The sequence below is a fragment of the Periplaneta americana genome, chromosome 11 (genome assembly GCF_040183065.1).
Source record: "Periplaneta americana isolate PAMFEO1 chromosome 11, P.americana_PAMFEO1_priV1, whole genome shotgun sequence".
In the NCBI taxonomy this organism is placed as follows: domain Eukaryota; kingdom Metazoa; phylum Arthropoda; class Insecta; order Blattodea; family Blattidae; genus Periplaneta; species Periplaneta americana.
This window is the reverse complement of record NC_091127.1, coordinates 95522571-95537582: the sequence shown is the minus strand read 5'-3', so window position 1 is coordinate 95537582 and position 15012 is coordinate 95522571.

Genomic DNA, 15012 nt, shown 5'->3' with positions numbered 1-15012 from the left:
TGATTAAGCAGGCAGTGTAATCAGCCACACGATGCTATCCAGCAGGCAATGATTGTAACAGACCTCTGTAATTTTTTTAGGAACTCTTACTTAATCTAAGTCTCTGTATATGTAGGCATAGAGGAGAAGGCCTCCAGATATGGAGGGTAGCTGCGAATATATTGAATAAGCAGTCGTGGGCAGCCGATAAGGGGTGGTCCTCCAGCTTGGGGGTTGGGCGAAGGGCTAACAATTCATCACCGTAAAAACAGCTTGTTACAAAACCTTCAAATAAGCCTCGAAATGGGATTCATTCTCCGGCACGACCACAGCAATGACATATCACAATTAGGCCTAGGCGATTACTTATTGTATTATGGGGAAGGAAACATTAATCACTAATTAGTAACAGGATTCTTTGTGCATAAAAGAATAAAATCAGCAGTAAAAAAGGTCGAATTTATCAGTGATAGGTTATCGTATTTAGTAGTTAAGGGTAGATAGGCCGATATCGTAGTTATAAATGCTCACGCCCCTACAGAAGAGAAAGACGACCATATAAAGGACAGCTTCTATGAGGAATTGGAACACACTTTTGATCAGTTACCTAGATATCACATGAAAGTTTTATTGGGGGATTTCAACGCTAAAGTAGGACAGGAGGATATTTTTAAACCAACAATTGGAAAAGAGAGCCTACATGTAAGTAGTAATGACAATGGAGTTAGGTTAGTCAACTTTGTTACATCTGAAAATGTAATTGTAAAGAGTACAACATTCCCCCATAAGGATATACATAAATATGCTTGGACTTCTCCAGACGGAATGACACACAACCAAATAGATCACCACAGTAATGCAAAAAAAAAAGTGCTTACATAGTTATACATTACCTGTAGCTGCTCTATCTATTTGGACCGGTCACAACTCTTAACATGAACTGCTTATACTACGAGACCGGGCGGTCGCTCACCTCCTCTGTACTACCGTACATCGGCAACCTGATTGCACGCTGCGTGTGACAATTCAACGAAGTCTAGTCATAACACACAAACAACCAGCCCCCACCATAAGAGCAACACACCCCCACCCCTACCATCGAAAAATGCACATCGCAGATTCAAGATCACCAGTAGTTCAGGAGACACTAAAGAAGACGAGACATAACGTCGAAACGGGCCGTCTGTCGAAGGTACATAGGCCTATCTTTTTAAAAATGTTAACACTTTTTAACGGATGACTAAGTAATTTTATGTTTTTAACAAAATGTTAACGTGAACTTTAATCAATGATTTATTATTGCTGTAAACATTTTTCTTTCTGGATCTTCCCTGGCATTATTGTCTCCCGGTTATTACCTCAACAAACTTCATTTTTGATGAAAATAACAATAATAATTGTAGTATTAGATGTGATGTTAATAATAACAAAAACACATTTCATTTCCTCACCTCTTTGTATATGATATTGTTAGGTTTTGTGAGGTAAGGAATTATTCAAACAAGTTATTCCACTCTGTTTGTGGTAGTGTTTAAAAAAATTCCTTGTGAAAAAGAATGTGGAATATTTTCGTTTTACTATTTATATCTCGGCACTCTATCCAGCAAAATTCCGCTCGTATTGTAGACATAAATATCCCGTCCACCCCTCCCTAATATTAAGGCGACACCCAACATTCAATAAGCAACGGCCTACGGATTCGCTTTCCACAAAACTGTGCAGTATTACTTTCTTCTCCCCTGCTTCTGCACGTACAAAAGCACATTGCCATGTTTACAAGATGACGTCGAGACTTCCCATCCTGCATGCAGATTGGCATCGAAGCTTGTGGAGTGGCAATATCGCTCTCTGATCTGAAGTCCCGATTGCAAAGGTAATGCTTTTGTTGAAATAACGTTTTTACTGTTAGAAATATTGAATATTATAGCTGTAGGTTATAATTCTTAAATTAAATATTGTTTGCAGATTATCACTATTTATTTTCGCATACATTGCATGTAATTAGAAAGAGTAATTTATATTCTATATCAGTGATGTCAAAGCAAGCGCATTTTTCAGAACTTGACGTCGTGCGAGGACATCAAGTGCTAGGTATGGAAGAAGGAAGGGTTGTGTATATGAATAAGCAGCCTGTTGAATTAAGGAAACAGTGGTGAAATTTTATGTCGTTTTTTTTCTATGGTTTCTCTCTGTTTGGTATTATCTATATTGTCTGTAAAACAAAAGTACTAATACCAAATTCTAAACATTGCAGTTGTGTTTTACACGTTAGTAACATAATAAAGAGTTAAGAAGGAATATTCACATAAATTCAATAGTAGTACAACTATACTGTACTAAGTGGATGAAACACATCAATTATGAAGAAAGTGATATCCCCCCCCAAAAAAAAAGAGATCGAGTATGACATGATAAGTTGGAATTGATATTGATGGTATCTTTAGCCTTATAAAAGTAATCAGTGAACTAATCAAAACAATATTATAGTATAAAGCAAAGTTACCTAGGCATATGCTTTAAGTGTAACTAATATTACGTAACAAAACACTTATCGCATTTTGCTTTTAAACTGATATTGTTGAGCAACGTCCTATCATGACAATATTAAATTATTTTCTCGAAATCTGCTGAAACTATAGAGCTGACATTTTTACAACACATGGGTACATATATTTTGCTTATGATGTAACAGTAGTTGCTTTGTTAGTTCATTTCCTTACAAACATTTTCCATGCAAATATTTTCAAAATTTGTAATATGCTATCTTCAGTAATACGTATTTACGGTATATTAGATTTACGAAAACATTGTTTCAGTACCTGTTAGGCTACTAAATAAATAGGTCTATATCTGAAAATTTCATTTTTCTATAAAAACAAAGTTGAGAAAATGTTCCTTTTGAAGAAAAAACTTGTGAAAAATGAGCATTAAAATTAAAATTTACATTCTTATAATACACTTATACTTCTCAGACAAATCTAAAAATGAACATGGATACAGTTTTAATAAGTTCTCTTCCCTTTATCTATTGAATCAGTTCTGGTCATCCCTGTATATAGCTCGACCAAGCGGCATATACTACCTCTTTGGTCTGTCTCTTTCCTTTCGGATGAAAAGCCTTCAGGCTCTCCTGAGCTCTAAAGTGCATACTTGCGCCTATGGGCATCAATTGACTGTTCTACACTATACTACAAATACATATGAATTCCTACTATCCGTAGATTTTGAAGAATTGTGGGAAGTATTGATTAAATGACGATGGCAAAACAAGAAAACTTCGAGAAATCCTAAGAACCTTGACTTTATCCATCACACATACAACTCCGCCATCGCCGACATTTGAACACAGGTCCTCGGTCGTCGTGAAGCAGTGTTCTGTCAACTGAGAACCAATGCTAAACTCTCGAGACATGTTCTCGTTAATAAAGTGAACAGAGAGGATTTTCTTTCTTCTGTTTTTGCTGATAATGGGACGAACACACAGATCTATAGGATTTAGAGAACATATTGAACCAACAAGTCAATATAAAAAGTAAATAGTTATACAAAGAACCTTCATTTCACTGTCATTTTATTGTTAATCCCTTAATCCTAGAACACAAACCTTTTCAGACACCTTTAAACGCATATATATATATATATATATATATATATATATATATATCTATATCTTAAGAAGTAACTTCATAAAATGTAATTATATATAACAATTATTATTGTACAATTTTGCATGATGTCATTTACAGAAAGTTCTGCGAGATATGGTAGAATACGTGGTAGTAATTCCTCTCTTTTTTGTTGGCTAACAGTAGCACTTTGTTCTATTATTCATAAAAGACATCTGTCTTACAGTAAGATCTTCTTGGTGATTTTCGCTCCCGGTATACACTTGACTGTTGAACAGGGATCAGTAGGAAGTGTTGGAATACTCGGTCTTTTCTTCATTCATGGCAAAATTTAAGGGTTCAGAACTATACAGTGGGCCAAGCGTTATTTACTAAAACCGTAGAAAACAGGGGTTAAAATGAAGTAATCACCATAATTCAGTGGAACCATATAGCAAGTAATATAAAGTATACACATTCAAACTAAATGATATGTCAATCTTCATTAAACTATGGTATTCACTTAACTTTAATCCTTGCTTTCTCCGTTTTTAATAAATGTCACTTAGCCCACTATGGCTCTGAAGTCTTCAATTAATCCTTCGCTTACTGGCCTTAGTACACAACGTAGTTTTTCCTTTGAAGTGTAGTCTTTCGTCCACGACAGGTATTATGCACATGAATCACCCATTAATTGACGTAAGCAATGTTGAGCATTCCGTATAAAATACACAATGACATAGGGAACGGTGAAACACATTAAACATTCTGGTCTTCCTTCCGCCTATCAGATCCAATTCCGGCATAATCTTATGCCACACCTGTGCAGAATTGGTTTGACAAGTTCCCTGACCGATAGATAGACCTCAGAGGGTAGGCTCCCAAGTCACCTGGCCTAAATCAACTTGACTTTGCTCTCTGGGGTAAGGAGAAGTGAAGAGAAAGTAGTAACCTGCAACACGTACGAATGCGAAGGAAGAAAAATGTCATGAAATCACTTCCGACACATCCTACACCACGTTGTAAATAAAATAAAGTTCCGCCTTCAGACATGTTGGAAATTGAAGAGGGTCATATTGAACATATTTTATGATTTAGATTATAATGCCGGACTTGTGGGACACTCTGTACAATGAACTTGTGCCTTATTTAAAAATTGTATGAAAATTTTATTTTGACAACAATTTTGGAAGAAAATGAGACATTATGTAATGCCAGTTGACATGAAAGTTATTCGCATTATTCTGATTCAAATTTACACAGTCACAAATACTCGTAAAAATTACGACTTTGGAAGCAGAGTTTCTGGTTTGTTGATATGCTGACAGCTGTATGCAGCGTGACACTCTAGCACAAACTTCGTCATCAAGAATAATTAGAAAAATATTGAACAGATGGTAATGTTGATTGACCTTTTATCCTACCTCCACTTGGATTTATATATGGCAGTTGTAAAATTTACGAACGCTTGCATTCTAGGGTTAATATATGAACAACAGGTGATATCAAATAATGGCTACAAGTTATTTCGCCTTTTCAGGCAACATCAGGTAGCGTAAGAAGTTGATTTTTGTGAATGTAATAATTGAAGCTGTGTTATACTGTCATCTTAAACTCTAATAAATTGAACAAGATAATAATAATAATAATAATAATAATATTATTATATTGCTAGAACAAAGATACATATTGTTTTTTATATAATAATAACTCTAGCACCCCCAGAAAGAGTAAGTTAGTTACTCGTGTCCAGGGGTCCAGGGGCATTCAACATAATTTTAAGACATTTTATTAAATAACAGAATAAAAAGCAAAGAGAGAGAGAGAGAGAGAGAGAGAAAGAAAACACAGATATCACAATAATTGTAGCTTTAAATTGTCTCTCTAAACAGTAATTTTTATTGATTTTTTTTAAATAAGGAGCATTAGCAAATTGTATGTTTGGGAATTTAGGTATTATCTTATTATAAAGCCTTGGACTGAAGTTGTTACTGTGATTATATGCTGCAGTTGTGGTGCACGTAGCTTCTGTTAAGCATATGTTGTCTGACCTTTTGGTTTTATATTTATGTGAAAACAAATTAAATATATATATAGGAAATTCAATAAGATATTGTTATAAATTTGATGGATATCAAATACTTTAAATTCTGAATACAACAGTTCTGAATGATAAAATCAATAGGTTTATTAAGACATTTTTATTATTCATTACTGTAGCAGTATTATTGTAATATAGCTTGTACTAATGTGAGATAAATCAGTCTTAAAGTATAGACAATCAAATAATTTCGTATGATAAGAAAATATCGAATATTTTTTCTTAATTTATTGCATATAAAACGAATATGTTTATCCACATAAATGTTTGTCGTTTATTATTTCGAGATACTTAACTTCAGGAGATTTAATTAGAATAGGACAGTTACATTATTAGAAAAACAATTAGATGTATGAATTGTTTAATGCGAGAGCGAATTAGGAGATTTCATACCAACAGATTTTAACGAAAATGGTACAATCGTAGTTTTAGAATGATTTAAGACAAGTAGGTTGGAATGAAACCAATTTTCAACCAATGTGATGCCATTATTTATTTATATTTATTATTCATTTTTTATTACATAATTTATTGATGTTATGTATATAAATAGTCGTCTATAATTTTTATATGAGCAGTCGCTCATTATTTTAAATAATTAATTGTTTTTAATTTTAATTGACAATTTTAATCTGGAACCATCACATACTATATTGGTGTATTTTTTTAATTATAGACTGTCCATTATTCCTGTTTACAACTTTATGAATTCATGGTTTTTATGCTTATTCAAACATGTTCTTTGTAATTATCGTGTCTAATTGATTAGACTTTAAGATGACTATATAACACAGCTTCAATAATTATGTTCATAAAAAATCAACTTCTTACTCTACCTGATGATGCCTGGAAAGGTGAAAGAACTCGTAGCCATTACTTGATATCACATTTTGTTCAAGTATCAGATGATTAACAATAAAATGACAGTCAAATGAGGGTTCTTTGAAGACGAAGGAGTAGGTATATGAGGAATAATTTGAATACTACATTGTATGTACTACAGAGTCAAGAAAATCTTTACACATATTCTGACTTTACAGATGATATCAGGAAGATTATAGTCGTACGTAATTTGAATATATTGAACTCATTGCATCAGTTATTTTAGTCGATGCGAGCAATGTAGTACAATGGAAAAATATATATATGTCACTGTCAAAATATTGGCATAAAAACAATACTTTTACAAGTCCATAGAATCACACCTCACAGAGAATTTTTTTTATACAATCAACTTATTAAGTCGTTTATTTAGGCTACATTGACGATTATTATGAAGAACTCCCCGGAATAAAGATGTAACCAACAAAACTGTAATTTATGTTTCAGGAGGAAGGAAAATAATTTCAAGGGCATATTTAATTATGTCTATATTTACTATCACAACCATTTCACTAAAGAAGGATACAAGTATATACAGTCATTGAATGCAATAATTTATTATTATAAATAAATTATTTAGATTTAATTTTTCCATCACCGCGACATCTTTCAAGAATTTGATGTTAGATCCTTCTTCCGAGATCTTCAATTGAATCGGTCATTGCAGAAAGGGGATAAGTCATAAAATCTTACTTTTGAGATAATCAATAAAAACTGTTTTCTTCTTCTAATATTGGAGTAATCAATATAAATATTTTTTCTTACTTTGTTTATGAATAGTGAAGTATAATACATCATGTTAGACATCTGACATCTCAAACACTTTTGTTTAAAGTTGTATAATCGAACCATGACTTATCCCCTTTCTGCAAGGAATTGTTAAATATAAACTATATATATAATTTACAATTTTGGGCTAATGTAATATTTGAAACCAAACTAAATGTTAATAATTACAATGATAACGATGTTTTTGTGTTTAATTACTACATTACTGTCACCATTTACATAATTATTTTTGCATTTCAATCATTATTGCTACTACAGGAATGAACCAATATGTGTTTTTATATCACAGTTTTAAATCAAAACTCTACTTTTAAACTAATACTTAAAAACTGCATTAGGAGAGCACAATAAAAATACACTAAAGTACTATACACAAAATCACTTGTTTCAATTGTTATAGAGTATATTGTTAAATCCTAGACGTTGGAAGCCACGTCATTTGTAGATTCCTTGTCACAAGGTAGTCAGGTCAAGATCTCGTCATAAAAGCAAGCGTGTTCCAATGGAATGTATTGCCTCACTTTCGATACGTCTCAAAGTTTTTTTCGTATTAATGGGAATTTTCCATTGGTATGCTTTTGTGTAGGCATTACTATGCGTCCATACAGAATCTGTGTTTCCTCATTTCACTACCAATGAACAAACTGGCAGTCACACATCCTGGATCATCTTTAGAGTAAACAAATTCACTGAATTGTGCTGAAGAAAACATATTCTTATCTTTCCCTTTCTTCCTCTGTGTGTCTAATGAGCAGGTAATTTTCTTGTAATACTCTGGCCACCAGTACAGTATTTAAAATTCAAAATATCATCAGTAGTAACTGATTCTACAGAAAATCTGTTGTTTGTGTTTGCCTGGTGGATCAAGGTATTGTATTGGTCTGGCACATATACCCTGTCTGTCTTCCTTAGTTTGCGCTTCACTACACCAAAGTTGCGGTCACAGGGAAGAAATGAATGGCCTCGTTGTGGAAAATAATGAGTGATTTTGTTAAATGTCCCCATTTGGGTCAGTGCAAGCAACAATCGAATTAAGATATGATTCTTATTTTGCCCTCCACAGTTATCAGAGAAAAGATACAATTCCTTTTCTGAAGAAGGGACATTATTTTCAATGTAGTTCAGAAAGGACACATTTCATTTGAAGATTTGTGGCCTATACTTTCATGATAGGAATAGAAGTGCGCCGTATGGTCTTTGAAATTGTGAATGTTGAAAATCGATAACCCAAAGTTGCGTCTAAACAAAGAATGAGTAGTTTCTTACCTACATTGTTCTCCTGTCGTACGGGCTGCTACAGACTTCCTAATGGAATTGACGTTCCAATACCTCAGTTCATTTTTCTTATTTACATTTCTGCGGTAGTTAATTTCATTGAGTTTACGTTACCACTAATAACACAGTTTTCTTCCCCTGGGTCACTTACTACTTCTAGCTTATCTGTCATTTTTCTTATCAGCTGATGGGCGCGTAACTTATTACCAAAGCTCGGATCTTGGGGACTTGTGTGTCGTGTGCTTGAGTAAGGTTACAGGCATAACGTACACAAAGCTCACGCTGCAAGTGCTCAGGGACAGTCGTTTGTACTAAGAAAGTGGTCACATCGAATGGCAAGATGACGAACGAATAAACTGTGTCACGTCGAAGCCAATGACATTAAGAGAATTACAGGAAACGGTCTGTTTGAGGAATTAGAAAATACGTGTTATTCGAATGGGTGTTATGGAAGTTTGAAAATGCATTTCTTAAATTTTAGGTACAGAATTTCGTGGAGGAATTCTGAGGAGATACATTATTTTCTTCTAATGCAGAGTTTATATCTTGTAAGTTGTACCACACATAAACTAGAGCTGGAAACGGGCATTCATTGAAAGACATTGCAGTCCTTTAAATTGATGGAGAATTTGTCCATAGCCATGGATCAAGTCGTAGAGGGACCTTCCCTAGTAGTGATACACTAATTGAAAACTATTTGCGAGAAAAATTTAGGATATACTTATCTTTCTCAGATACGAGCTCTGCTGAAAACAGGAAACAGTGACAGTGAAATATTCAGTATTTTATTTAGGCCCAAGACTTTATAATAAAATTTCAAACCATTTTCCAAATTTGAAATTTTTTAAAATTGAAACTTTTAAAAAAGAATTTTGTAAAATTATCCATGATATATAATAGTAACAAATGTACTTTTTTTACCTTTTATTTCTATCGACTATATTCATGTTTTTATTGAATATCACTGGCTTCTGTCGGATTGTCAATTTATATTAAATGTGTATTTTTCTCTCGTTTTCCCTTTCTTCTTTATTCTTGCTCTTGTGTTGTACTTATTGGTTTGAATTAAGTTAATTACTGTATTTAGTAAACTGTCCTTGTAAATTTTATGTTATATTATTCACTAAGACCACACCGTACACGAGCCTGACTCTTACGGTAGTGGCTAGAAACATGTTTATTTTATAAATGCAATTTGTACTCACTAGGTAGCTAGTTAAAATAAATAAAATAAAAAAATTAAAGTTTGCTCCCGTCACTTCATGTGACGTGGAAATAAGTTTCCTTCGTTTCAAATCATGTTTAACTAACAGACGAAGAATTTATGGGTTCGAAAATCTTCGAATGATGTAGTCATACACTGTAATGAAATGTACAGAGCAGAACTGTAAATTTGATGTATTTTGCATGTTTATTTATATATATGCTATAAAATTAGATGTTTCAACCTATCATAATATTATCATTATGTTGTTCTAGCCAGGAACCACTTTTATAGCAGACCTGACAGTACCTCCGTGCTGGAAGCAGGAGTTTGTTGACATTGAAGTCCGGTCGCTTAGCCACGTTCAAAGACACAAGTCCCCAACTTCCGAGCTTTGCTTATTACATCCGCGGCACTCAGTTGCGTCACGTCGTAAGTCAGTGCAGAAAGAAGGTAAGTCGCTGACTTGTCCCCTTTCTGCAATGACTGCGCTGCTTATGGTACTCTGCTTTGCGTTGAGAATGAGCAATTTTGTCCCATTTCTGTATGGAAATGTGTGTCTAGGTCTGGAGAAAGCAATGGAACTCTTAACTCATTTTCGCTTTTTTCATGACTTATCCCCTTTCTGCAATGACCGATTCAATTGATCTTAACACTAGTTAATAGTCGGACGTAGGTTCAACTAATTTATAAAAAGCTCTCTGATTCCAGTATGGACTGCCTCTCTCCAACATTGTAATGTTTTCTAACTGAAATGCATACTTTACAATGGTGATTTTCATTCTTGCAACTTAAATGCTGAAGTCTTTCCGAGTAAATAGGTTGTGTTCTAGACTCTCGCCAGTGGCCGAGTGATAACCTTTAGTTTCTTACGTTTCCCCTCACAATTATTATCATTATCATTCCACTAGTATTCCACAATCACCCTCACTCTACGAAGTCCCAATCTATGTCTCCAGTTCAAATGAAAGATGACTATAAGTTATACATATTCCTATTCAAATTGTTATTATTGTTATTATTATTATTAGTATTATTATTATTATTATTATTATTATTACTACTACTACTACTACTACTACTACTACTACTATTACTACTAATTCTACTACTATTATATTCTTCTTTTACATTCTTTCGTATTGAACGTTAGATACCTCTTCTGTTTTGTAAAATTCCGTACTTTTATGTGATAAATTAAATGTAGAAGAACTCCAAATACAGTTATTTTTCGAAGAAGCCTACGCTAGAATTTTCAATGCGTCTTTAGAATCTATCATCGTCGATAGAGTTTAAATCGGCGACTTGGGTACAAGCAAATGTGTTTAAGGCTAGATCAGCGAAGTAAACAAGAACTGTACATGGGCTATACAATCAAAGCTGATGCTCGGCTACAACCTGCAATACCAGTCCTACGATATCCTCCAAGGCAATGACGATGTCCTGTTGTTTTCCAGAGATGGTTGTTCAACTACATCGAGGGGTATTACGGGGTTGAGAGGGGAGTATAAAAGATGGCTTAAAATTTCTATTCTGTGCCTTAGTCTCAGCTCGAAATAATCCGGAAATAAACAATTTATCGTACATCTTTCGCAACAATAGAAGGGAAAGCAAAAGGAACAGTAAATGGGAAGAAAAGGAACAGAGAGAATGAGAATTGATTCCGCACTGCTGGCGAAGTGGGGCCGCGCGCCACACATGCTGCCTACAAAGCGCAAAGTGCTTTCAACACCTGTAGGCAGCTAATATAAGAAAAGGAAAGGAATTCATACTGCTGGATTCCACTAATAATCCGAAAATCACATTGACCAGAGTGTTGCTTATACCTGTCGATATAGAGTGGATCGGGGAAAGGTGCCTGACTTTTTTTATTGAAAATTTAAGATACTGTTCATTTAATTTTTAATTTCATATTGAAATATCAAAGTCTGGAAGGCATTGTGAAACTATATTTTGGTACAGAAGAGAAAACATTAATTACCTTGTTTATAGATACAGGTTTTCTTATTACCTGCAATGTAGGCATATTTCCCCGATAGTCGGGTAAGATGGTAGATGCAATTAACACATTTACTGATAAATGTATGTATATATATATATATATTATCTGAACTTGGTTTGATACATGTATATAACAAAACTGACTTAATCTAAAGCTCATGGACACTTTTTCACTCGTTTATCACTACTTAGGAACACAGTCATTGCACATATTTTATTGCCGTGTGCAAGACTCGTGAAATTACTTCTTGCACACAATCAATTCAATCCAGTACATTTTCTTGTCATCATTCTTTTTTAGAAGGGATTCATGGGTACGGTAAGAAATCCCGTATATACTTGCGATGCTCTAAAATAGTTCATACTCTCTGTTATAACATGTTCCATCGCAAGTTGAAGACTGTTCTCAATCCACTGACTTCTATCAGAGGATCTTACGTAATGTTTACACATCTCCTGTAATAAAACAAAAAAATAAAACTCTTGGAACAAGGTGTCATCTTACCACGAAACAATATGAGAATCTTCCCCAAATATCGGTGTAAGTTGCCTAGTGCTGTGACGTAACCTAAGATGGCGAAAAAAGGTCGTTGGTTGTTAACAATACAAACTTTAGAACATTTACTACAATATCCATTACAAAAGTTTGACATTTCTTACGAATTCAAGGATGATTAAAATTTTAACATACCTTTGCAATTACTTTATAGCAGAAAAATGAGCCGTTTTCTTGCTTTACTTCTTCTCACAACAAAAACACGTAGCAAAATGAGACAGACATTCAATTGTCTCAGTGATCATGAAGACATGCATGTGACGTTCTCTCTTGCAAGAATGTGAAACCAGAAAGAAATAAGCATCTTCCCCCGATAGTCATCTCCCTCCGATTCACTCTATTTAACAATTTTGTAGCTACCAGTGTAGTTCAGTCTAATGAGGTGCTTGTCTTCCGATCCGGAGTTGCGCTTGGGCTGATTACCTGGTTTGGCTTTTTTCCGAGATTTTCCCCAACCGTAACGCAAATATCAGGTAATCTATGGCGAATCCTCGGCCTCATCTCGACAGGTATTTCTACGATGCTAAGTAACTTTGTAGTTGATACAGTGTCATTAAATAACCAAGGAAAAACATTAATAAAGAATCGAGTCACTCATTGCCAGTCACTTGCATGCATATGGTGTGTAAAACCAAACCTACACAAAGTGCGTGACACAGAGTGATAAACCTGATAGGGTCAGTGTACCATTATTTTAAATGTTATTTTGAGAGATTTACAAAACGTGAAATTTTCTTCATTTTGACGTGGTCTAAAATCAAAACGTCCCATGCATGTATTTAAAAGTCCCATATATGTAAGCTTATGTTAGTAAAATTTAGGCTGAAATAACCTATAGACTGCAGCGTCACCTTACATCCATCAGAAACCTGATAAAACAGTTTGTTTTCACCACAAGGTATCGATGTGATCCGACTGGCCCGTCCAAGGCTGGCCACTGTATTCTGCTACGGTTTCTCATGGTCAAAACTAAATGGCAGTCTTTTGCGCAATACTTCAATATTTCTTCTTGTAATGGGTGATATTAAGGATAAATAGGATAATTTACCATCTCCCTTTTAACAAAATAGATTAAAGACTAACTATTTTGATTATAAAGAAATATAGTCTACACTAATTTTACGCAAATGCAGATTTTGTGTGCCTATTATACCGAAAAGTGAATTTTTTAATGTAGTGTTGTCAATCAGTGTGATTATGGCCTATGTGAAGAGTGACATCGACACATTTCGATATGAAACAAAAGAAAGTTAAAAAAAGGAGAAAAGTCAGTGATCAGAAGTACTACCTCCAATGTATAATGTAGAGAGTCTGGACTATAAGAGGACATTCATTTTATACAAAAGTCGTTTATATGAAAAAAAAAAATATATATATATATATATATATATTAAGTTATGAATTTCACAACACGGAAGAATAATACAATCATATAGTAAAAAGCATCCATCAAGCAGCTAAAGGGGCTTTAGGAGAAAAAAGAAGAAAGGTAAAAGGGATTAACACTTGTGGAATGAGGAGCGAGCAAAGAAGTAGCAAATAAGAAAGATAAATAGTTAAATGGCTAAACACTAAGGAACTAGGCCTACAGGATAAAATACAATATAAAGAAGCACAAGCTAGAGTTACAAAAATCACAGAAACTAAAATTAAGTCCTGGGAACAAAGTTATACAAAAATTCAAAACAATATTGGACGAAAACGCAGTACCGAGTCTTGGAGGTTTGCTACAAACTTGAGAACAAAAGGGGCAGGGCCAGCAAAAATGCAAAAAATACCTACGAATATTTGTGAAGAATATTTCGAGGCATTATTAACAGAAAATGGATCAGTTACAGTAATTACGAGAAAATCGAAGAATATATATATATATATATATATATATATATATATATATATATATATATATATATATCACTGTTAACAGTGATCGAAAACTCTTGTTGAAATGATCATAAAGTCATTAAAATATGCGCTCTTGCATATATAACATAACCGGAACGAATTTTTATCATTTAATAAGTACCTACTTGACGACTACATAAAGTCATTGAATACACAATATTGAATAGAGGACGGCGAGGTTCTCAATGAGTATATGTGTGTGTGTGAATACCTATTTATAATAATAGAACATTGTATATCTACATTTTGCTGATGATCAGTTCATAACTTATGATGATTTAGAACATGTGACAAGAAAATTGATAGAGGAATATTATAATAAATTGGAATTTGCAATGAATACGAAGGAAGCAAAATATTTATCAAGACGAAATTTGATTTTGAAAAACAGAGAGATTATAGAATTTTGTGAAGATGTAACATATATTGTGCATTAAAGTAAATAAAAGTAGAAATGTTGAAGACGAAATAAGGTATAGAACTAATGAAGAAAAATTTACAATTGCTTGCTTAAATGGAATATTATGGGATAAGAATATCAACAAAAATCTAAAATCACCATATAGACTATAAAACAATAATTAAATGCAAATCTAGTCTTTCAGGTGAAGCTCCCCGTAAAGCAGTTCCCGGATAGCTCAGTGGTAGAGCGCTGGTACGTTCACCCAGAGGTCCCGGGATCGATACCCGGCCCCGGAACAATTTTTCCCTTGAA